Source organism: Lampetra planeri, chromosome 19 (genome assembly GCF_965212315.1).
Source record: "Lampetra planeri chromosome 19, kcLamPlan1.2.h2, whole genome shotgun sequence".
Classification (NCBI taxonomy): domain Eukaryota; kingdom Metazoa; phylum Chordata; class Hyperoartia; order Petromyzontiformes; family Petromyzontidae; genus Lampetra; species Lampetra planeri.
Genome location: NC_136125.1, coordinates 12540267 through 12566338, shown reverse-complemented (window position 1 = coordinate 12566338; position 26072 = coordinate 12540267).

The window sequence follows — 26072 nt, the reverse complement described above, 5'->3', positions numbered from 1 at the left end:
GAGTCAAACCACTGCTTTTCAAGGAGGGCCCCTTCATTGGGCTGTTTGGCCACAACAAAGTTGACATTGCGGCTCGGGGAGGAAACGGGAGGAAACCCGCGCGGAACAGGCAAACGACACAGCAAGGCGCCCGAATCAGGAATTGAACCCAGGTCCTTCTTGCTGTCAGGCAACATTTGCTACTCCTACACCAACGCTGCCACCCTCTGCTACGCCATGTTGCTGGACTACTCGTCTGCGTGTAAGTTCTTGACAGGGTCTTATAAAACATGTTTCAATTATTATCACACAAGGTTTTTCTTTGAATAAACTTCACTCGGCATGCAATCATTGTCCTGGCAGGGCAATTATGACATCCGAATTTTAGCATTAAATGTGCGAAAGTTTCAGTGACATGGGATAAAACCTCACACTTTACTAAACAAAAAAAGCAATTTTTACTTAAAACTTTCGTGACTGCAGGAATTCTTATTGTTTTGTCCTTTCGGTAAAGTCACATAGATGGAAAATAATAATAATAACAAATAATAAAAATTAAAATAATAAAAATTAAATTCAGAAAAAACAAAAAACTCACGATGTTTCGATCGCAACACAATCGGTCGTCATCAGGCGGAGAGATGACGACCGTCTGATGACGACCGCTTGTGTTGCGATTGAAACGTCGCGAGTTTTTGTTTTTAATGCATTTTTTTTATTTTTTTTATTTTTTATTTTCCATCTACCTGACTTTACCGAATGAACCAAAGAATAAAAAAAGCATTTATTTTTCTTATGTAGGACAGTATATTAGAAGATAAAAGTGTAACATTTAATCATTAACACAAACAATTGTGGTGACATGGCCTAGTTGTAAAGCTGCTTGTTGCAGAGGTTCATGGTTTGGGCAGGCAGGCCACCCTGCTTATTACCGGGAGTGGACATTAAATATTAAAATAATTTGACATCTTTCAAAAAGAGTGAGCAATTTGGTCCCAGTGTTACGGTCCAAATATGCCACATTTGAAAAGTATCCGCAAATTACCCAACTGGGATTACAGTTGGGCAATCTGGGGTTACAGACTACAATCTGGGATTTCAGTTGGATAATCGCGAAACTACTGCAGACTGTGTGAAAGAGACCACCTACATGGAAAGAGACCACCTTCATGAGAGCAGTGTACTATCAGAATTACGCAAATACCAAATATACAAAATTTGAGTTTCATGGCAGTTTCAAAAATGCCTTCGCAAATAAATAAATAAATAAACACACTGTCACGTTATAGCTGTGCAGCTATGTTCTTATATTTTTTCTTACATTTATTTGAACCTGACCTGGTAATTCTTAGTTACTCATGCACCATGAAAGCAATCTCAATTTGAAACCTACACGGCAAATGTTTTTCCAATGTCGTTATACGTGCTCCTTTCAATGCAAGTCGTTCGTGCTGAGAAGAAGCCTTTCACATTCAGCAATAACTTCTTCGGCAAGATCCGCAGCAAAATATCATAAATTCGTTCATTATCTTCACATGAATGCTGGTGCTGCATGATAAAACAAGTGACTGATGTTTTCGACAAAAATCCTTTCAAGGTTCGTCACACACGGAGACACCGTTTCTCTGAGATAATACAAACGTTCGTCTTATTTCTCCTAAATCACTGTTGGCAAAGCGTATAAAATTTGACACACTATGCAGACGTGATTTTTGCCGTCTAGTCGTACAACAGTAACTTATCCATATATAAAACACATTATATTGTGATACTGAGTTAGCGATGGTGCACAAGCACAATCAATATAAACACTCAACACTATGAAGATGGACCATTGCCCGAAACGTGAAATTTAATATTTTCTATTACGTCAGAGAAATTGACGATTTTTTTGGGTGTTGTCAATTGTGCTTACGCAACATTGTCAATGCAGTATCACAAAATAATGTTATAGCTGGTCACAAAGACAGAGATGCCTATGCAGCGATTAACAGACTGCTGGCAAATGCACTTAGCAAGCACCTATGAAGGCCGGCACGGAGTGGGTGGTGTGGTCAAGACCAAGTCTAGCCATCGCTTTCTTCATTTAAAGGCGGAATTGGCCTACATCAGACCCAGGACCAGTTCAGATATTCATCATCCATAAGCAGGAATCAAACTCAGATTCCTAGGTACAGAGTGCATAACAGTAACTACTACACCGCCACTTCCCACCACACAAATATGCACAATATTATGGACGTCTGTCACTCTAAAAGGAAATCGCAAACAAAAGTTGTGCCAATTGTCATTGCTTATATACCCCATAGCTTCTCGACTCCCTAGAGCCCCCTCTCTATATGCACGGCTAAATCCAAGAGATCATCATTCCGCTGAGACGGGAAGGTATAACAAGTTATGTAACACCACAACAACACCACACATTTATTTGTTTACGTTCCTGGCATCCAAATACATTTTCTATATTTGACATTTGATATGACATTTCCAGTTGTACATGGCTCCAGGTGGTTTCCCACACACACACACACACAACAAAGCAATCTTGAATATGTATTTAACGAGAAAACTTCAAATAGCCGCACATCAAGGCACATTTTGGAAAGCGACTTGGTAATGCTCACCGCATTGCAGTACCCTGGAGTCGACAAACTGAGTTGCATTAGTGGTGATTGTTGTATTGGGGAAACGAAACGACACGTATCTGACCGCATTCGCGAGCACAAGTCAGATTTGAAACACGGTACGACGAATTCTTCTGCCGTGGCTGATCACTGCTACAACGCTGTGGGCTCTCACGATATTGTTTTCTCCGATATCAAAGTGCTCTGCAAGCCGTCTGGATACCACCAAAGATTTGTCCATGAAGCCATCCAGATATGCAAACATAAACATAACTTAAACCGAGAGCATGGATTCAAATTGAGCAATCATTGGAAGGATGTTATTAACCAAGTTAAACTTTAGTTTCCTTATAGTTTATATTCATATCCACATCTCCAGTATTTTACTCCCAGCCTTGCACACGACCATCACTAGGAAATTTGACGTGCAGTGTTTCAATCGTGCAAATTTGTCCCCCCCATCCGATGTACATGAGCAGCATGCCCAGGAGCATTAGGTCCACCCTGAGGATTGGCCTCTCCAGCGCACGCCCCGCCCCCACACTCACCCCGCCCTCGTCCCCCCCCCACACTCCTCAGCTATAAACACCCTTGCCAAAGCCATCTCTTTGGCATACCTCAGCAACTGTTTTCGCTGTGGTGGTCCGCACCTGATGATGGACGCTTGTGTTGCGCCCGAAACGTCGTGATTTAATTTAGTTGTTTTCACTTTTTTATTTTATTATTATTATTTTCACCTACGTGACTTTACCGAAAAAACCAAAGAGTATAGGTGTCATCATGTCACTACATATGTGTATCTCACGTGGCATGTGTAAATAGTGTTTAGCACACTGTGGTAAGATCCCTCCCACTGCTTATTGTTGTGTTTAGTTTGTTGTCCTTCCCCGCACGGTTGCCTACGTACGGTGCCAAAGAGGTTCAACATACATACATGACGTCAGCAGTAAACAGCCATCGTACAGCTATTGTATACACCACAACATTAATGCACTGCAATGTCAGGGTGTAGATTTAAAACAGATGCGCTCATAAAAAGTGTACCAAATGTGGCAACGACTTCCCACTGCCTGTTAACATGATGCATATACCACACTAATTGTACGAGCATTACGAATTATGTGCTGTGTTCTTGCTTTCACTAAGAATTTGCTATTACAACTGTGGTTGTCAAAATGTGTACGCTGAACCTAAATAGGTTGTTTAGCGTCTGGGACAGAATGATTTCCTTCACAGGCAAGCTCACTTTCATGCAGTGGCACACAACTCAATTTAACCCTTGCACAAGGTAACAAATGGCTTAACCAATATTTACTGAATACACGTTTCCGAAGTTTGTGAAGCGAAATATATATTAAGGAGGCTGTACCAAATGAATACTCTATATATTGTAACTGTGTGCTCGAATTTCACATCAGTCATATAAAAAGAGGATAATGACACTGCATTGAAACCGGAATATAAATGTAACGTGGGAAATGCTGTGGCTGGCTGCTCTCCATGCGAAGCGATATAGATCTACCAATTTAAATGGCGACTCTACCTTGTAGCTTTGCTTTTAACGCAGTTTCAATTACCTTGCATTCATGGATGAATCGCTCCTCTGCCAGCAAAACCTGACGAGTTCCGCGATAAAGAAGGTCTCTGATGTCGGAACTCTTTGATGTGGTGCATTTAAATGATTTATAACACTCTCATTATAATCTGCAGCTCCATTGCGAGTAATTTCACAGATGGCATCGACAAGCGAATCAATTCTGACGCAGTTCATTGCCGATATATATATTTATTTCCACCGGTGTTTAAAGTTAAGAAACTACAGACAGGGTCAAAGATATACAGCACGACGAACATCTCAAATTGTTGACTGCCTGTGATCAAATTCAGGGTGAAGCATTTTTCCCCCTTTGTTTGCTTGGCCTTACCTGTCTGGCACAGATTTGATCCTCAGCGTGCCCTGTCCAGGGCTATGTAAATCATCAATGTGTCTCCTCTACGACGCTCACACTTTTGCACAAGGTTGGGCCGCACTCGGGATTTCTGTGGCCATGAAAGATCTTTCAAGCTCAGCATGTGAATGTCAGAATTCTTGCAAAAATTGTGTCTAGAGTTTATGTAATTCTCTGTCATGTGCCACTAGAATGTTAAATGCTTCTATAACTTTGGGGAATGTAAACGTATTTTTTGCTTTTACCAAACAAATATGTCCCAAAGGAAGGTCTTAAATTAAGAGACTATATGCAAAAAACATGCACTCTCATGAAAACACATGTTTTATACGCTTGGGAATGTGACATGAATTATGTACAAGTAAAAATAATATAATTAAACTATATTGCCCAAGTGACATCCTCAAATGTGTCGAACAATAATGGATATCCACTATTTTGTGAGTATAAACATCTATACTATACAATACAAAGCAATACCACTGTTCTATTTTTGGCGTATTGATTAAATTGCCATCTGATTCATATGCATATTCACAAGCAGATTGTGAAGTTAACTGTCGATCAAAAATATATTGGAATTTAAGCTGATAACTACATTTATATACAATTCATAACAAATATGTGTTTTTAAGGATGACTTCTCAAACATTAATGGAAACATCTAATATGATTGCTGTGGGTAGTTACTGCATGGGGAGAACAAAATTTTAGCCGCTGAAATTTACATTCTGAAGCTGATTGGTATTAGTCGTAGGGAAAGATGAGTCTAAAGTTCTAAATAGATTAATGCTCATGTTAAAAAGTGTTTGTCTACACGTATATGATCCCCAGCATCAGTGAGCCAAGTACTTCAAACTCCCATGCAGTGCGATGTTAAAAGCTTACTCTTTATAGCCCAGAATGAGGGCCACTAACACAATCATCATACTCTCTATACAGTTAAACGTCAACAATCCGCGGATCCTGTGATCTGTAGCACACCGCGAAATGACTTGTTACAAATTATTCATATTCTTAGGTTTTTTGATCTGACTTGTGCTCGCGGACACGATCAGAAACATGACGTTTCGTTTCTCCAATGTAGCAATCACCACAAATGCAACTCAATTTGTAGACTCCTTCACAGATGGAATCAAAGGATGTCGTTCCTGACTTACAGTATCCTGGAGTCTACAAATTGAGTTGCGTTTGTGGTGATTGCTACATTGGAGAAACGAAACGTCATGTTTCTGATCGTGTCCGCGAGCACAAGTCAGATCTGAAACACGGCAGAACTGATTCTTCGGCCGTTGCCGATCATTGCTACAACTCGGTGGGCTCTCATGAAATTGTATTTTCCGAGACCAAGGTTCTCTGCAAACCTCCTGGCTACCATCAAAGGTTTGTACACGAAGCCATACAAATATACACACACAGACATAATTTCAACCATGATGACGGTTACAAACTGAGTAATCATTGGAAAGATGTGATTAACCATGCAAAAAAGATTTAACTACACTTATTTGCCAATCTTATTTGACAGACAACCATTACTGTTTTACCATGTTTAGTGGTGGCCTTCTTGTTACAGGTTGAGTCACAAACCGCACCTCTCCATAACAAAGGCTCAGCCTTTGTTATGCAGTCTGTTCTTAGTCTCAGACCTCACCTTACCATATTATTAATAAGTATGCGGCCCTTGCCCCACCACCTTCTCCAACCATTATATAAACGCAGTGGTAACTCCTGCAATCTCTCATTTACTTGATACAGCTGTCGTGGCTGTGACGGTACCACCTGAAGACGGAAGCTTGTGTTGCCTCCGAAACGTCGTGATTTTTATTTTTTATTTTATTTTACTTTTTAATGTTTTTACCTACGTGACTTTACCGAAAAAACCTAAGAATATGAATCATTGCAGTCACGAAAGCTTCAAATCTAGAATTGTTACAAATGAATTGTTACAAATGAATAGTTACAAATTCATTGTTACAAATGCATTGTTACAAATGCATTGTTACAAATGCATTGTTACAAATGAATTGTTACAAATGAATTGTTACAAATGCCCGACAACAAAATCGCAGATTTTAGGATTTCCCCACCCCCATGTATTTTGGGAGTTGCTGTGAACCACGTGGGCACTCCTAATCACAGACACCGCAGATCATTGGGGTGCAGGTAGAAAAGTGTCAGTACAATAGTAACGTTAATGTTTAAGCATTTCCTAGAGGACAACATGTGTCGTATTGCAGAATGTACGTCAGACTGAGATGTAAACATTCAAGATTTATACAGAATGATGGTTAATGCCGCATTGTCTCTGACATAGCTCTCTCGTGCCACGAACAATGCCATTTAAATGCTTTGTTATCTCGTTATGAGAACTTCAATGAATGATATGTAGCGCCATGATTCACCTTGAAAGGTGCGTAAATAAATGATTAGGGGACTCGAGTTTTTCCATGTAGTGTGTGTTCTGCAGGAACCCATCGCATACCAATTTGCACAAATAATTATCAAAGGCTCCAAAATATTTTTTCCATGATTACGAATTCATAAGCACAGGTCCTTAACATAACAAAACAAGCCAAATGTCCAAATATAATTCTGAGCTTAATACAATAAAAAAATCAGAGAAAATCTTCACATGACCTGAATTTAACCTCCCAGTTTTTAACCTTGGCAGGATTGTGTACGCATGGTTGCTGTGTGCATGCTCAAGGCATTCCCGTATTTGCTAAATAGTTTAATGGATCATTTACCACAATAAACAAACATTTTCATATACAAGATTAGCTATATAATACATCAGGACTTTTTCAGAGTTATTGATATATATTAGTGCTCATCTATTGGTGCGAAAACAAATACTGTTTTGAATTAAATGCAATACATTATCTACTTTTTCATATTGGTAATACTGAAGCATTAAGATTGATTATAATTTTGAAGCAATGTCACATTTTACGAATGGCATATACTGACAGGAGAATTACTCTTTTGCAGCTGACATTGTAAAAAATAAACGCAATGACCCTAAAAATGAAACGTAAGATGCGCATGTGCCCATAGACGTTCAGAAATATGTTCACGAGGAAAACAAGGGAACGGAGATTTACAAGTGCACAAGTTGTCATGTAGAGAGAGACGCGTGCTTGGAATTACGTTGGGAGACATAAAGTGTTAGACGTGGATTTGAGAGCATGCGCAGGTGAAAGACATGGTTCAGCTCATTCAGAGAAGTAAAAGTGGTCTTGGACAGAGCTTGTTGCTTGCAGGCATGGTGGCTGGTGGTCAGAATGAATCAGAGTGGTAGCCAAGCGATAGGACGCGTCAACCCAGCTCTTGTGCAGGTGCCAGGCGAATAATATGATCACATCGCAGAATTGTGATTAATAAACACGGCCTGTACATTGCTCATGGATCTCATCGTTGTGCTCTATTATGCTCTATTAAGCACCATGCATGAGAAAACTATGATCGATTATCATGCAATTGTCTTGTGTGAAGCGTGCTCAAATTTACACTTTAAAACAGGGAGACGTGAATATGGGTGAAGATGAAATTAAATTCCGCAATGCATTTTTGCTCAATATATGTAGCTGAAGGAAATATGTTGTGCATAACATTTGGGAACAGAGTTCTATTTAGGTTGCCATTCATTTTGTTTGGGATGCATATTCGTGCTTATTTCTGTCCGGTGCTTTTGAAGCAAACTGGATTCCCCATGCCTTGTTTGTGCCTGTAAATTGCAGCACGCTTGTCATGTCCACAACGCCCGCCCGCATCAATCTAGAATACAGCATCCATGCGACTGTGATGCTGGAGGGGACACCCAATCACATGTGAGTAATGATTTAGCTTTTGTATTTTCCAAACCAGCGATACATCATGCTATGTGAGACTGGCAAGCCGAACTGCACGTGCAGCATGTCATTCTTATCAGTCTAGGAAAGAGCCGATTCATGTAAAATACTTGCGTGCGTGTGGTTCGCTGCACATTTCACCACATTGTGTGATTATTACCTCGTTGTAAAGGACAACCGAAGCTGTACATTTTTAAGGTCATCATATTTTTGGATTTTTCACGATTCGTAAGCGACATTATCCTGTCAGTCTGCCATGCTTAAAACGCGGCATTGTTTCTCATCGACAAGCTTCAGTTCTTTTCAGACTAAAGCTGAACCAGTCTACTCAATTCACAAGGCAAATGTTAGCCAGTTCACGGAGCATCATTTACAATTGAGTACGACATTTCGCTGGTGATTACAACCAGCATGATCGGGCGAGTGCCACAACTCTGGCCAATGTTTAATGTTGTGCAGTTGCTCTCAAACACACCGGTGTGCTAAAGCTGTAACAGACTGGCACGTTTTGTTCACGTCCAACCCTTAACCATTGGCTGTGTCGGGTGGAGGTGGGTGCACGACACGTTTACATTCATGCGATCTAATGCAAAAACAACGATATCAATGAATGAAGATTATTGCTTGCACAGGCCTACGTGTTAAATCATCTTCATGTGATGTATGTGCTTAAAACCCCACGATAGATCCAGTATGAAAACAGAAGCAATTAGTTGGAGGTTATTTTTGTTGAAAAGTACCATACATTTAAAAGTACTTCAACAACATTTTGTGGAAGAGCTTCAATTCTGACACAAAGGGTACATTGGCTTGAAATCATCTAAGGGACTTTAAATGTCAGGACTTTTTGCAAAGAAAATGTAAATGTTACTCATTTTGCTACACTTTCGAATGGACGAGCTAGTTGATGGAATTTTTTTTTTAAATCAGGATTTTCGTGCATGGAATTACATTGAGAGATTTAAAGAATGGATATTGAATGAGCTAGGGCAGAGCATGTCGCTGGAAGCGATGAAGGCGATGGTGTTGTATAATAACAGTGGCAACCGAGGATTGGAACGCGTCCGAGAGGACATTTGCTACAGAACTGAAGCAATTAAATTAGCTCAGATGCAGGTAGTCAGTGGATCATTACATGACAGGATTGCGATGTAATATTTACCCTAAACTGACTGAATTATCCACGACTGAATGTACCATACTACGAATTGTGTGGAAGATCACACGAAACATCTATATGAACGTGAACTTAATCAAGAATAATAATTTACAATTTGATCGATCTGCACTTTAATGCTCTTTTGAGTTATTGCTCTGAAAAAAATGTGTATTTGCGAATATTAGTAACTTTTTCAAGGATGTTGCCATATGATTATAAATACAATAATACCCTACGAACGAAACTCTCCATATGCACTTCACTCGTCTGTAATGAGGAAGATGTTAAGTCTATTGTTGCTCAGTTGACTTCCAAACAGTGAAGTTACGGAGTCGGAGTTGCTCGCAGTGCCTCTCGTTAAGACGAACATCCAATGCCAGAGTGATGTACAATGAAGATGCATTCAAGTAAACTAAATAGATTGCAGATATTTTCAGAGAAGGACAAACACACGCGGGAGAGTGCGTGTCGCCACGGACCGGTGGAATGGCCACACACACACAGCTGGTGAAGGTGGCAGCTCTGGCGATGCTGGCTCACGCCACCATTGACGAACCTTCGAGAGAATTTGGCCGACTGTTGGCCAGACACGTTGGAAGAGGTGGAAGTGCCCCACACTTGACCCCGCCACACACGGCCTGCCGGTCGACCGGCTGTGGTGTCGGCACCTCCGATGAGCGCAGTTGGCTACGTGCAGTGGGGGGGAAGTTCAACACACGAACATACAACCCATTTATTACTCTGCTGCGGGATTGAGAAACTTGTTCCGTTGTTTCTGCTGCCACGCCGAAAGATGGAGTCGAAGCAATTGCACCTGTAAGTAAACAATAACAACAAAAACTACTTTCTTTGTAATTCCCAGGGAAGGCCCACTGAGCTAGAAAACTCTTTTTCAGAAATGACCTGGCCACAAAGGATAACTCAACGAAGTGGCTTATCATGTGGAAATATCAACCAAGTCAGTTCGTGCCAGCCCCCATGCACACAGATTAAACGTACTTTAAAGGGCAGAATTGCCTGATTATCATTAATACAATCACATACAGATTAGGTGTTTTATGATGCAGAGCATAGCCTCACAATTCATAATCGATTCGTGTTTATCACTTGAACGTTGACATTTTTATGTTTATAGAAAAAGCATGCCGATGAGTGAGAATAACTTCTTGTTAGTTTAACACGAAGTCTTTCGCGAACAAAATTATCCATAATACAGGTTTTTTTTTGGGTTATATCTCATACATATAAATGTGTCGTTTAACCCACTACCACCCGACACAGCCAGTTAGTAAGGTTGTCACGTCAACAGAACATGCAAATGCGTCACTAGTACAGCACACCGGTGTGTTGGAGAGTAAATCCACAACATTTACAATCTGAGTACGACGTTTTGCCAGTAATTACAACCAGAATCATCAGGCGACCACTGGATGTGTGGAGAAATCCTCCTGTTTCGTTCTTCTGTACGTCTTGTTTGTCACTTGAACATTGAACATGCTGTATCTGGAGAAAGAAATGCTGATGGGTACTTTGTGAGCAGTCAAACAGGAGATTTGTGAACAGTGATCCACCACATAGAGCACGTGACTGCCGTTGACAGCTATTTTCATTCTAAGACGAAATACGTGAATGCGTTATTGAATTTTTACTTTGTATGAAAAGGCCAGAACTAAAAATGTGTCCACGATTTCTAATCTACAGCCAAATTTTAAATAACTCAAAGCCATAATTTGCATGACAAACTTATCTGGTCTTCTGGTGTCTTACAAAGGGCAGCACAACAAAACGTGCGATATTTTAAAGTCAAATAATATAAAACATGCCCGTTATGTAGGCTTGGTGTTAAAATATTCGAAGCTTGGCACATTTTATAATGCCTCTCGCACCCACGCGAGAACGTTTGAAAAGTGATACGAATAGCATTTCCGAACGCCTCGGTTATCAAGAAATGTGGCAGACAATTCGTCAGAAATCAATGTAGGTGCAATGTTTGTAACAGACATTCACACCCCTGCAAACATCGCATGTTGAAGTGCCTCTTCTTTATCAAAGAGGATTAACACTGCACCTCCACACCAACCTGATGGTTTGAAGAACAGAGGGGTACCCTGCGCTACATCACCACAAGCAATCAACATCGACCATGGTCAATACACTGCTTGATGAGTGCTTTCTCAATCCCGATCCTTACTAAACAATTGCCTTAGATAAACATGTTCTCTGGTGGTTTCGCGAGCATGTTGGATATCACTTGTTTTTGCTCATATGTATCGTTAAACTAACCCTGTAGCCTCAAGTTGATTTGAAGCTTTCGTGACTGCTGTTTGTCTCACCTGATGACGATTGCTTGTGTTGCGATCGAAACGTCGTGATCTATTTATTTTCTATCTCCGTGACTTTACCGAAAGAACCAAAGAGTATATACTTCTTTAAGTTATTTATATTTTCTTGAGTTAATCTCCATTGATTTTTAGAATCACGATGTCATCAGAAAATATAATATGGTTCATCTTTTCTCCATTTGTTTCTCTTCACCCAAGCATGTGACAATCTATTTCAATGCTGCTGTGAATAGCCTTGGTGAAAATGTGTAGCCTTGCGTGACTCCCGATTCCTGCCTGTACCCTCTTCATGGGCATCTCCGTGCAGCCCTTTAATCTTCTTGTCGGTTTTGATGATTTCTCGATATTTTTGTGAAGGCTTTGGTAAATGAGATCTTGGATGACTGCATCAGTCTCCACTGAACCAAATAACTGTTCGTAACATAACAAAAGCTAGACATAATGGCATTTGATGTACATGCCTTTTCTTTAATTTGATTGATTGCATGTACGTAGTCAATGACACAAAACATTTTCTATACACAGCTTGCTATGTGCTTAATTGGCCTCTAACATGCCCATTATTAGATTCCCTAAAGCTTTTCGTGAACAATTTATATGAATATCGTCGGAGGCTAACAGCTCTGTAATTCGTCATATATTTTAATAAAAAAAATTACTGAGGCATCATTCCATAACTTGTCGATGTGATTACTATGTCACGAGAAACATTGGGGATTTGGTCACTGGTTGAAATCAAATTGTTTCCCCTGTTCAACAAACTTGTCTCAAACTGAGCATGAAGAAGGGCTTCTTTTTGCGTGAGTCTATACATTTGCCAACAACCGTACGAATATCTGCAGAATGCTAAACGGTTAAAGAATGTGTTGCTCGTGTATTGGAATTGGCAAGAAGGAATAACGCTACGTTGTACTCACTTTGCCACACTGTCAACAACTTTCAAGCACAGTTACACGGTGCAGGTTTCCTAATAATGTGCAGTATAAAGCTGTAAGTTACACATACCCTCATTAAAAGTGGACATAAATATTGTAAACTCAAGGTCTTGGAGGTTTAAAAGTTAAACTCCGATTATGCAGATCAGGATTTGAGAAAATTTAGAGGAATACTGACAGCTTAATAAGAACATAATCTCGTGCTATTATAATCAGCGGGCATATGCGATATGAAGTATAGTGCATGTACGACGAGGTTCTCATATTTCCTTGAAACTCAAGTGCATTAGCTTTTCTCCTGTTCAGGAGTGTCCTGACCCGATTTCCATATCCACTCTATATCTCGAGGAGTGAACACACACCATTAAGTGTGGAGTTAAGTGGTGGGCAGCAGAGGCTAGTGCAGCAAAATCAAGCATTGTGCTGTACTATACTCAAATGTCTGCGCTCCCTGCCATCGCAAATCCACACTGACGAACGTGAATTGTGGTTGAATAACCATTTTGACTGGCACGGCATGGCAGGCCTCCATCCAGCAATGTATTGAAAGAGGGGGGGGGGGTATACTTATACACGCTGGCAAACACTAAGGCATGTCGAACAGTCGTGTCGAACACATGTCTTTGATTTAAGTTTCTACCGATCCAGTTTGTCAGTTTAACATTGATATGTCCATGCGATCTAACACACAAAATCACCTCTTTCATGGCAATCCAGTTCGGTGGCTCGGCGGTCGAGCACAGCGGCTCGCCATGGGAAGGTTGCGAGTTCAAAGCTCGGTTCGGGGTTGACTCTGCTCGTCACCCCTCCGGGAATGATACAGCGAGAGCTCCTCTGCGGAGACGTCGGCGGAGGTTGTGCTATGGATAGACTCGCCCCACCATGGCAATGTGCCATTTCCACCACTGGCTCATGGCTGTAAGCCGGAGACTAGCACCGCCTCAATGCACATTTGAGCAGGAAATCACTTAGACTTTTTTTCTATTCGTAACTTTGACCTTCAAAATGATGCTCAATGACGCCAAGGCAAGATGAAATTACCAACAGCATGGGACACATTATTTAGCCTTTTCTTGTCAAAACCGGCCGTGTAGAATTAATAGAAGCCTCAGTCGTCATCCTTCACTGCAAATGACTCCCAAAACTGAACGTTCCCATGTTCGCCAATGTTTTTTTTACAAGACGGAAATTTGATTTTAAATAGTGTATGAATACTGCCAAACATTAGTGATTCTTATTCAAATGTAATTTTACAAGAGCGTAGGCTATACACAAGTGGATTTAAGAAATGTGGCAGGGAGTGCACGTGTGTTTTTTTTACCAAAGCTGGTTTGCAAAATCATAGTAAGTGGAGATTCATAACAAAAGGGATCACCGTGGACCCAATACTCTGCTAACATCACTAGATAGCATTTGACTTTTTTAAATGTAAAAACCTCGGGTAAAAACCTGGGGTAAAAACCTTTTGAAAACGCACTTTGTAATTTCAGGTAGGACATTTGCAGCTCCATTTTCATTTAAAAAATGAAATGACAGAAACTTTAAAAGCTCACAGCCATCAAATGCGCACCAAATAACCTTAATTCATTCAACAATGATGAGCAATTTTTCAATAATTTTAGAAAATTATGACCATGCTTTCAATATCGGACATTGTAATTTCACAATGTGAACATAATTATAATTTTCCCCACACATTGCACCTTGTGTTAAACCAATAATGGAAATAATACGATAAATTATTTAATGTTCATGCGGTGGCTAAAGATAGCCGAGTTAATTTTTGTTGTAGGTATTGTTACTGCTGATCCTGTATGAATACGTATGCAGATGCTGCAGTTTGAGAACAGAATGTTACAGAAAAAAGAAAGAAAGTGTGATTCGGGGCACAGTGGCATGGTTGAGTATATAATGCCATCCTTTTAAGTTATAAAAAAAATTCCCCAACTACTTCAGCTAGGTAACACTTGCACATTACACGCTACTTTTGCAATGATTTACTCTGGGTGGTTTATGACGAAAAAACATTATCTGCACTGCTTTGTTGTATTCCAAATCCCACAGCGATATCACACACGGCGAAACAATGTCATTTTTAGTAAGCGAGCTGGATTGCTGTGTCATATAATACCAATGGGTATTGGACAATAATGTTTCAATAATAATGTCTTGAATTTCCTCAAAATCCAATTTAACATTCGAAAAATCCACGTTAACAAAACACGCGTCTTCAATATATCTTTCCTATATTTTTGAAAAGAGAAATGGTTACACCAAATCAAAAAATGTTCTCTCAACTATGCAGCCTAAAGCACACGTTTGAATGGGCTGCAATATAAGTTCAACACGTTTGACTGAAGCATAGGGCACAGATCATGTGAAGTGTCCAATACCGTAAGAACAAATGCATCTGAGTAAATGCGCTCGACGTGTACATTATTGCCTGCCTAAATCATATTCCTAACTGGAAGAATTCTTCGCCTGCCACTTTAACACTTGTTAACTTTGCATCTATTGTCTTCCAGCTCATCTGGTACCTAATAGGCTGTCTCATATCTTCATGGCAATTTAGGTGTCCTTACACGGATGATTATCATGACATCCACAAATTATTTATTTCATGGTCCACTGTCCACATTTTAGAGGCTGTACATGTGCAGCCCTGTTGTCAATCCACCGGTGAATCACGGCCACATGACACCAGGAAAGTCGTGATTATTCATTTCCCCCACACTTCACTGTGCTACTCTGCAAATTGGTGAAGACGAAGAACATGAAATGTATGAGGAATAAGTACTATTTTTAAAAACTTTTTTTTAAAACAAGCTTTGTTGAAATGTACCGTACTAGTCATGAAAAAACTCCACGACTCCAGGAAGTGGCCCCGAAGCTTGCCATAACGTAAGGTGGTGATTTACAGCCAACGTTAGTTGAGCGTGGATAATTAGACCCAAGTCGAAACATAACATATAAAAAATAATGTTTACAAATATATATATATTATTATAGAATATAGTATTGTCATCAGTATGACATAAGTATACCAAGTTTGCAGTTGATACCACATTGGGAAGTGGGTAAAAATTGAGTTACAAGATTTGAGGAGACAACAGACAGTGAGAGTTAAATAAAAGCGTGTAAAATTGAGTAGAAACAATGGATTGTGTGGCACTGCTCTCTGCTGCCCACAACACGGAAGGATGTAAAGCCCAGAAAATCCTCATGGTTGCTAGCATTGCGCTTCACTGTAATACCGGGTGGCTGATGGCCTCGGTCCATACAAATGCTGCAAAGCACACTTTAAGTACACACTTTAGGTTTAAAAGTACAGCACCAATGCAGTGGTAATAAGTCGAAGATATTCCGAGGAGGTTTTTATTGTGGTTCTGCATAGCACTCCGCATGTTATTCAGCGCAATGTAAAATGTTTCGCTCTTAGTGCTGGAAGCTTTCTCATTCAGGAATACCTTACAAAATACTCTAATTGATTTCAATAATATTTGCTTTCTCAATAAGCTCCCAGCACATAAAGAGAAGCATCCGACAGTACCGAACAATGTGCAATGCAATTCAAAAACTCATTGGAGAGTTACATGGACGATGTCCTTTCTAAAGTAAAATGAAAAGCAGGCCTTCAGGGTCAATATATTGTATGAGCAATTGTAAAACATTTCATAAATGGTAAGGTCACGTGTCAATAAAAGTGATTGGCCTTCCTCTAACAAGGAGAGTCTGAATCGTTCTTAGAAACTGGTCGAATAAGTTATACAGAACATTTGTCTCCACTGCCAGTTTTTTTTATAGAATTGATTTTACTCAAACAATTTTTAGTTCTTGTTGGAAATAGGCAATTTTAGAGAACTCTCAAGAGATGTAACTGAATAGCAGATGAAATAAACAGTTGTTCTGGATTGTAAGTTAAACTGAAACTAAACTAAATTAAGTGTACAGCCTGAGCTGTATTCCCCTATACGGTTAACATAAACAGTGAAATCTGAACCGGTGGTGAACCACACCGTGATCAACTCGCATTGACCGGCATCGTGAAGTGCGGTCAAACAAACCCCGATGAGTTTCGTGGCATGATGGGGGGGGAGGCCTTTGTCGAGCAGTGGGTTGAAAAAATCAGCTATGAAAATGACGGCAAGCGTAACGTATTCACGTGAATTGTGCAGCATGTCAAATAAACAGAGGCGGCCCAACTGCGCTTGTGATTGTTATACGAGATTGTTGTCACTTGTTCGGCTTTGACTTTTGGCCTGATAGAGCCACTTATAAATTGCATCAATATCTCAATGCAGGCCAAGGGGCTTATTAAAATAAAATGAAAAGATGTGCACTCCATTTATGTAAGATGATAAAGTAACATTATAACTCCGACTAATGCAGGTAATTTATGTAATCCCATTGAGAACTTCATTTAATAACGTGCACATTAGGCGAATTGGAACATTTAGCCGAGTGATGCCACAACTGGAGGGCAATCATTTCTGTGCTTTTAGTGTTAAACGATTCGATGAACATTTGGCCAAATAGGATATTTCACGTTTAAGAGTGTGAACCACGGACATGGCAAATGTTCCTGATTCTCCACTTTGTCATGAACAGCATGGCGAAGCCTCTGTCGCGAAACGTCGGGCGATTCGCCAAGGTCATGTGCTTAAGTCACGTCCATTTGACTCTCACAGATTTGTTTGTTTGTTTGTTTTTAAGGACAGCTCATTATGCGTTACAGAAAGCAGTAATGACATAATGGAGGAGAGGCTCAACAACATCGTAACAATGAAGAGAACGTGAAAGTGATGTATGTATGTAGTCGAACAGTGGACAAAATGTATCCATTTGAAGACGACGATGAATGATACAATTACATAAGGCAGCCTGATTGTGGCTTGTTTCACTTCAGGGAGGCACAGTAAAAAACATAAATGATGGATGACTAAAATGCATTGTCCTGGGATAACACATCCAATGCTTTATCATTTTCCTCGAGGACCCTAAATGCAAAGAGCTGTACGTTGTGTGACACATGTCCCTTCACAATCGCTCGAGACTCTTCAATCCATCATGTTACTATTGAGACGTTTATGTTTACGTCTGCCAGGAGCCTCACATGACACATTATTGCAATAATTGTACCATTTGATCCGATTTATTCCCAACTAGCTTTGCTACCCGGCTTCGCCCGAGACTTGGATTCTTGTCTTGGATTAATAGACGTCCTACGTGGAGGGTGGGGGGGCAATGTGTGACGTCAGCAGGCACACTGCGTGACGCTGCCGAATGCGGGTGACATCACAGATGTGACGTCACCGCTCACTTGCCGTGAAATATATTACATCCATTATTGCCCCCCCCCCCCCCCCCAAAATACAAAAGTCTATTTTCATACTTTTTGCATTGTGTACAGTCTGGAAGCTACCCACATGCCACATTTCAATGTTGCATGTTGGGAAGTATGCTAAACATTTCGAACAGACACACATATTCACAATTTTACCTTTTATATATAGAGAGATATAAATATTTAAACATAAAACCTTTACAACATACATAGTCGGATACTGAATGCTGCTCAAATAACCACGCATGTATATATGTTTCTTAACAGCGATTTCAGATTGTCCCACTAAACAATATACATTTTTAGGACGTGTTAAAGATCTTAGTCATTTAAAAATGCACATTCTGATGTCTTGACAACCATTTTACAAGATCCCGAGGAACAATTGTTTGAAAAATGGTTCTCCATAAAATATTGAGCATTTTTAATAGTAATTCGAAGCCACTTTCTTCAACGCCTAACCCAATATGCCAAGTATTATACTTTAAGTATTCGTTTAATAATACTAATAAATTAAAGGTTATTAGATAAGTGATGCATAGACGAAACAGCTTTAATCAGGATTAGTAATCATGCAATAAAGGTGCCTTTCTATAGTTGAGAGCATTAATAGCACATCTACGCTGTGAAATACACTGCGAATGAGGAGTCACTTTAGCCACTGCTTGTGACCATGAGAGGTCAAAGTGAGTGCCTCCAGTGACAATGGAAGTTTCACTGTATGTGGCATGTACAGAATTAGCACACTTCTGGTGCCAACAGAGGACATTAAGCATCACTCGTGACAACTATTTTCCAGATTATAAGATACTCTGGAAAGTAAAACACACCTCAAATCTGTGCCTGGTGACAATAAAGTTAAACCAATCTTGTCTCACACAGAGACACCCAATCGCCCAATTATACAACGCACCCCCCCCAACTTTTGCTTAAAATCCAGATACAATAACTACAATATATTATCATTATACAAGTTCCTCTTATTAAGTTGGGTGCGTTTTGTAAATTGGTAAAAGGTTTTCAACATAACATTTAAAATGTAGAGGCCAACCACATGAACAAGCTGGGTTTGGTTAAGGTTTCCTCTCCCATCGAAAACAGAGATATCATTATCACTTTTACCATTATTATTATTATAATATTATCATGCTGCAAAATACAAATGAATAGCATACTCCATATTATAGTTAACCATTGTATACTATGTAAAGACATATGACTCAATGTAAATGTATTTCATCATAAAAGTTCTCACATTCCTAGGCCTAAATAAATATTTAAGTAAAATTAGTGACAATAAAACATATTTACACTGTGATTACATGAAGAAATTACCAACATATATATTATAAGGGGAGTTATGCAAGTAGACATGCTCTTGCATATATTCCAGCTAGACTGGAGAAATAAAGGTGTACAAACTAATGGAAACATATTAACAATCTGAGGTTTGCTGATAAAAGCTGGAAAGTGGGGGCTCAAGATGAATATGACCGGAGAAAAATTAATGCGCAGCAAATTCACGAAAGAATTGAATGTGACTTTACCGAAAAAAACAGAGTATGGACCCTTGAAGTCACGAAAACTTCAAATCTAGAATTGAATGTTTGTTAGGAAACACACGACTGGAAAACACATGAGATCATGAGTTACCATGCCAAAGCCCACATTCACTCGAGTGGCCTTGCCAACAATATGTGTGGAATGCTATAATTCCGTATGCTGGATCATGGCTCGTGATTTGTAGAGAAATTCCACAGTTCTTTATCTCCACTCCAGTTGCATTATATCCTCATCCATTCTTACCAAATCCACTTTGCCGACTGATGCATTGTGGAATTATTCCCAACTGTAATCGAATAGGACACTTCATGAATTATCATTTGCGAAACTAGGCTTACTTTCCACAAATTTAGCAGCTGTCATTTGTCCAAAAATCTGGCAGTATGATAACCAAAAGCATTTTATAAATTGGGCTCAGAGTTCTTTTAAAAGCTGGCAGTGAAGCACACTGCCAGTGATGAACATGAGACATACAACGTTGTCCCAATACAGGTTTGTCACTTTCATACGCAGGCAACGGTAAATATTTCAAATAAATGTACACGACTCAGACCAGGTTAAGCAGGGAGTGAATGCATTACGCAATAACAAGCAGCGTATTGCCCGGGGCTGAGGGTGATTGGGGCGAGATTGGGAGGCAATGAATGTACTCGAATATAAAAACACGGTAAATGTACCATATGATCGATATGACACTTGTGCTAGGGATACACATTGCCTATGTGTTTGTGTTCAGTGGCTTTGCGAAATTGGTGCTCAGTGCAATGATGCATATGCTGCCTACAATGGTGAAAGCATCATATCTCCAAACCAATTTCTTAAAATGCCATTTATAATGATAGGAGAAAGGCATTCACAACGCCTACATTCAATTTTTATTACAATCTAGATATTTAGTGACTCCATTATGCACGTGAAATATACTGTCATTCATATATAATATCAATCACCTTGCAGTATTAATGTATGTGGTTCATGTGAAATAGGCTTAGCACAACAAGAAGCAAGCAATTTAATTTTGCACCAACCATACTTGGCACGGACATTAAATATATATATACACCCAAGAGGCGTTCAAAATTTAATGTGATCAAATTCCCAAATCATAAAAACAGGAACCAAAATAGCTACAGTTCCGCATCTTACCCTTCCACAAGCTTTTAGTTGGCATGTTGTGTTCTAAACACAGCGGGCAATGAGGCATTAAATGGATTCTAAAAATGGATTGCACTCTTGAACACACGTGTGGTCATTTGAAAGTTGTTGTTTTCTTTTGTATGCATACTTTCTACAATATTAATAGAAGCCATACCAACCACAACTTATTCTTTGGTTTTTTTGGTAAAGTCACGTATAAAGATAAAATAATAAATTAAATAACAGCATACGACGTTTCGATTGCAACACAAGCAATCATCATCAGGTATAATGAAATAGCGACATAAAATCTAACCAGAAAACTATAGACAGACATATAAGCAGACAGATATCACCAAGATACATAGAGCGAGCAACACAGGTACAGAGAGGGGTGATCGTCTCTGTGGGGTGGCCTTAAATAGACAGAGGGCGGCGGAGGCAGCGAGAGGGAGGGGTTAGAGACAAAATTTACATGTCAATGAGTACGAGGAGACGCGTAGAGAAGTACGCAGGCTTAGAGGGAGAAAGAAACACACTAAAATTAAATAACCTAGCAAAGTATCGAAATGTTATGTAAAACGACACAGAGAGTCGGTCAACACACAATTAACGCATAGCCTGGTCGATTACGTATTTCAAAGATTGCTAAGTTAGAATTTAAGTGTGAAAATTCCAAAGAAAGACAAGATAAAAACAAGAGGAACCGAGACACACAGACAGAGCAGAACCTAAGACCGACAAAAAACGAGTGTAGACAGAAAAAATTACACTAAATATACAGGCAGAGAGAGAGAACAAAAAACACAGAGAGAGAGAAAAAAGGTAAACTTGGAACTTCCCCGTAGAAGTGGTTCAATCTTAATTTTGGAGCTTTCGTGACTGCAGGAATTATTCTTTGGTTCTTTCGTACTTCTCTACGGGGAAGTTCCAAGTTTACCTTTTTTCTCTCTCTCTGGGTTTTTTGTTCTCTCTCTCTGCCTGTATATTTAGTGTGATTTTTTCTGTCTACACTCGTTTTTTGTCGGTCTTAGGTTCTGCTCTGTCTGTGTGTCTCCGTTCCTCTTGTTTTTATCTTTTGTCTTTCTTTGGAATTTTCACACTTAAATTCTAACTTAGCAATCTTTGAAATACGTAATCGACCAGGCTATGCGTTAATTGTGTGTTGACCGACTCTCTGTGTCGTTTTACATAACATTTCGATACTTTGCTAGGTTATTTAATTTTAGTGTGTTTCTTTCTCCCTCTAAGCCTGCGTACTTCTCTATGCGTCTCCTCGTACTCATTGACATGTAAATTGTGTCTCTAACCCATCCCTCTCGCTGCCTCCGCCCCCCTCTGTCTATTTAAGGCCACCCCACAGAGACGATCACCCCTCTCTGTACCTGTGTTGCTCGCTCTATGTATCTTGGTGATATCTGTCTGCTTATATGTCTGTCTATAGTTTTCTGGTTAGATTTTATGTCGCTATTTCATTATACCTGATGATGATTGCTTGTGTTGCAATCGAAACGTCGTATGCTGTTATTTAATTTATTATTTTATCTTTATACGTGACTTTACCGAAAGAACCAAAGAATAATTCCTGCAGCCACGAAAGCTCCAAAATTAAGATTCAACCACAACTTTTTAAATAATACAGCAGTCATGTAGATGCTGTTTGAAGCAGTGTGATAACAATGACCTCCAGGGCAGGAAGTCTACAACACACTAGCCTCTCCCTCGTGATTGGTGATCACTCAATTAAACTGTATAGTGGTCAGAGTTATGTTTTGTGTTATTAAAGTGTAAATGTTACATTGTAAATATTGAATTAATTGCTACGACGTTATGAAGTGTTCACTAAGTGTATTGTGTGCTTAATGTAGATATAATTAATGTCGTAATTACTTGCAGTGTGTCAATAATGGGTAAACAACTCTGATTTGTTTAAACTATAAAACCGACATTGCTAGGAGGCAGCACGCGGGGACAGTCGGTAGGCCTACGAGTTGGAGCTCCACAACAAGCCAAAGGCTGGGGACCGATGCTCGCGTTACCACGCTTTCTATCCCCCTTTCGTCGTGGTATGGTAATGCATTTTCCCAACTCAGACTTCATGCAGAGGATAATAAGCGAGAAGTAACCAGGGAGATAAAAGACGAGAGAGAAACGACTCGCGAGAGAGAGGAGGCTTTGTGAAACAGGTGGCGGGGACTTCAAAGTCTGCACCAGCGCGACGAGCTCCTGAGCCCCGAGGGCTGCAGAGGCTGGGCGCCGTGCAGACAGCAGCCCGGGGGGCACCCCAGTGTGGGAGCCTGGGGCGCGGCTACGCTGAGCAGGGCACGATCGGTAGCATCTCAGAGATCTCAGTGGACGAGTGTGTGGATGAATCAGCTCCTGGATGTATCATGAAGGGAGCCCACTTAAATCAGTGGGTGACCGCTCGCGGGTGCAGTTTGTACTCTGAATTTCACAGACGACACAAGTTAGAATGATTATGTCCTGTATTCAAAGCTACTCGTAGCTGGAGAAGAATGGAGCAGGGCGATGAAGCAAGAAGCGTTTGGGGGTATGGAAATACTAGTTTGCTTATCACCTTCCATATTAAATTGTCTGAAGTTTTACACCTCTCCTGAGATTAATATGACTTCTAATTAACCAAATTTCCACTCACATTTCCATTAGACATTTTAATCTCCATTTCTATTGCCTTAAACGTGTTTTGTATTCATCCTTTTATTATCATCAGTTTAAAATTGTCTTCTATGACCAGCTGTGCGGAATTTTGATGCATTTGGTAGCATATGAACAGCACACATTTATAATTTTGTATTTTTTAAGACCCGCACGAATGACTTAATAAGAAACATATGGTTCAGGTCGAATGAAGCCCAGGTGATGGGGTTTGAATATTATCTCAAAAACAATTCGAAAACAATCCCATCCATATTTCTGTGGAACCGATTGGGATCAGTAATTTTATATAATCTGGATCAACTGCCATAACATTTTCATTATTTCGTAATAACTAGGGGTGCACGAAATAACACGTGATTCTGTGAAGCTGAAAATTAATACCACATCCTGACATTCTGCGAATCTGATTTTGAAACCAAACAGCAAAAATAATTGCCTACATCCCTGTGAGTCTGTCTCGCTGCCTGTGTCTCCCTCCGTCTCTCTGTCTCTCGCACTGTCTCTCTGTCTCTCGCACTGTCTCTCTGTCTCTCTCTGTCTCTCGCACTGTCTCTCTCTCTCTCTGTCTCTCGCACTGTCTCTCTGTCTCTCGCACTGTCTCTCTGTCTCTCTCTGTCTCTCGCACTGTCTCTCTGTCTCTCGCACTGTCTCTCTGTCTCTCGCACTGTCTCTCTGTCTCTCTCTGTCTCTCGCACTGTCTCTCTGTCTCTCTCTGTCTCTCTCTCTCTCTCTGTCTCTCGCACTGTCTCTCTGTCTCTCGCACTGTCTCTCTGTCTCTCTCTGTCTCTCTCTGTCTCTCTCTCTCTCTCTGTCTTTCGCACTGTCTCTCTGTCTCTCGCACTGTCTCTCTGTCTCTCTCTGTCTCTCGCACTGTCTCTCTGTCTCTCGCACTGTCTCTCTGTCTCTCGCACTGTCTCTCCGTCTCTCTCTGTCTCTCGCACTGTCTCTCTGTCTCTCGCACTGTCTCTCTGTCTCTCTCTGTCTCTCGCACTGTCTCTCTGTCTCTCGCACTGTCTCTCTGTCTCTCGCACTGTCTCTCCGTCTCTCTCTGTCTCTCGCACTGTCTCTCTGTCTCTCGCACTGTCTCTCTGTCTCTCTCTGTCTCTCTCTCTCTGTCTCTCGCACTGTCTCTCTGTCTCTCGCACTGTCTCTCTGTCTCTCTCTGTCTCTCGCACTGTCTCTCTCTCTCTGTCTCTCGCACTGTCTCTCTGTCTCTCGCACTCTCTCTCTCTCTCTCTGTCTCTCGCACTGTCTCTCTGTCTCTCGCAATGTCTCTCTGTCTCTCTCTCTCACTTCGTTACCTCGGTCTGCATCTGTTTCCATCTCCATATCTATCCCTCGCTGCGTCCCTGTGTTTTCCTGTCTCTTTCTATCTTTTCCTGTCTCTTTGCTTCTCTCTCTTTGTCATTCTGCATTTCTCCCTGCCGACATTGTGTTGAAGGTCAGAGGCTGCAGGGCACAATGTGAAGGTGTTCATGCAGTTGTTCCTGAATGCGCTACGTAGCCATTCCATCTCTGGCCCAGCCGATCCCCAACAAATCTTGTTTCCTATGGCATTCTTGCAATGTGGCCATTGTTACTGAAGTTCATGATTACATTTTGTACAGAATACAGGTAGTCCTCTACTTACGATGGAGATGCGTTACGACGACCCCATCATAAGTCGAAAATATCGTAAGTCGAAGATGGCCTAGCCTTCCCAGGAGTCTTAAAGAATGGTGATAATTTAGCAAGACAGAGCAATTTACAGTACCGTACTGTATACACTATATAGTGTATGTATTTATTAATTACAATACTGTATTGCACAGTAAACTTTAAAGTAAAAAAACAAGGTAAAATCTTAGCCTACCGATATGAACTGCAATTTGATAAAAAGTTGTTTCAGGAAACAATCCTATCTGCTTTAAAAACTTTTAACATGCATTGAACGTATCGTATCATATTGTACTGTACTCACCAAGATTCTGTCCGTCGTCTGCATACTTGAACGATGTTAGGTTGTTTATGGCAACTTTGTCGTATCGCCATCGTAAGATCGAAATATCGTAAGTCGGACCATCGTAACTCGGGGACTACCTGTAGTGTGTTTATATATTACAGGTGCGAGGTGCATTATTATATCGCAGGATTGTGAAATATGCAATTGCCAAGACATTTTTTCTGATATGACCTTTGCTGGGTTTTTTGCAAACAATATTTCATACGGAGAATATCGTAAATGATTTCCTGAAAATACATTTTTTTCCTATTTGGGTAAAGTTTACGTGACCGTTGCGACACATGCTGTTGGAACATATTATGTGGAGATCAGGACATGAAAACAAAACCCTTATGACATGTATAAAACACATTGTGCGTGTAGCTGTGTGCTTGTGTGTATATGGGTATATTTTGTTAGATTCCCGCTCACGGCCAACACCAGTGACGATTAAATGAACCGGTTCTGGGCCTCCCCTAGGTCGACTCAACCTCAAATGAGTATCTGGTGCCGTGTTAAAACATTG